Genomic DNA, 1,396 nt, shown 5'->3' with positions numbered 1-1,396 from the left:
ATAATATTCTGTCTTAGTCTTCAAACCGATCTATGGGAGAGAGAGAATGAGAGAGAAAATGGGTGTGGAAACCTGTCAGAAAGAGAAAACGGGAAAGAAGGAATGGGTCAGAGTTGGAGAGAGTGAAGAGGAGAAGATGGATAGGAAAGTTAATGCTAATAGATGGGAGTGGATAGGAGAGAGGGATTGTTACAACGAGCTATAATGATAAGACATACTAATAGTAGACCTGTCGGTCTGTACCGTGGTCAGGTGAAACAAAGACAAGGCATTTCACTTTGGTGTTTATCCGAGTGAATTTTTGATATTGGAAATACATTACATGTAATCGCCTCGGCTGGAAGCTTGTTCCAATTATTGACAAAGCGGTTGGTAATGTTGTTTTTATATACATCTGATTAGAAACTACATCTTGGCAGCCTGAGGTAATTATTTCGTTTTGTTTCCTTATATTACTAATTATCATTTGACTCTGAAATGCTATGTTGAGTTTCCCCGTCTCTAAGCCCACGGTATTTTGAAAAGAATAGATCCAAGTTCTTTAGATGGTCTTTATATAACTTATTTCTAATATTTGATACAAGTTTTGTGGCTTCCCGTTGTACTTTTCCTAAACTTTTAGATCCTGTTCAGGCTAGTGGTTCAATTACAATGTAAGTCAATTGAGGCGTTCACATATAACCGCGCAGGTTTTTCTTGACTATGTAATACCACCGGGGTTTTCGATCGGTTCAAACCATTTGTGGTAACAGGGCCTTAATGTCTTTTATAATATCTGGGAACAATACGAAAATGATATTCCAATTGTGATTAATAGGGGCTGGAATTTTTAAATAAAAAATATTGTTGTATTAATCTCAGTATACTATTCGCTTTCTCTGAACCAGATATACAATGCACGGAAGCTGGTCACTGCCGATAACCACACAAAGATCCTTTTCATTTTTTAGTTTGATTAAAGATTTTCCAAATGACTTGTAGTCATACTTTGCATAATTTTACATTTGATTCTTCTTTTCAACCATTGTTCTAGGTTGTTTATATCTCTTTGAATACACAATTGATTCAAGCGATCCATTCTTATTTTATACACCTTTGTACTATCAGCTCATTTGATGATAGACCCAAAGTCGATCGCTCATGTATGCCATCAACTCTACTCGTAACATTTTTCCAGCTTTACTCTTTTAGATTTTTTCCTTTTTACGGTTGTTCGATATGAGTTCAATCAGTAGTCTCGTGTGGGACACAGTCAAAACCTTTTTCGAAGTCCAGATCTATCAAAACTTTACTATTCCTCTTGTCATGTTTTGAGATAACTATGCTGTAGAATTCTAGAAGATTAATCACGCATGAATGTTTACGTGTGAAGAAGTGCTGGCTGCCGTTAATAAGA

Source organism: Oratosquilla oratoria, chromosome 10 (genome assembly GCF_046742065.1).
Source record: "Oratosquilla oratoria isolate Oo_2021 chromosome 10, ASM4674206v1, whole genome shotgun sequence".
Lineage (NCBI taxonomy): Eukaryota > Metazoa > Arthropoda > Malacostraca > Stomatopoda > Squillidae > Oratosquilla > Oratosquilla oratoria.
Note: the sequence above shows the minus strand (reverse complement) of the source record.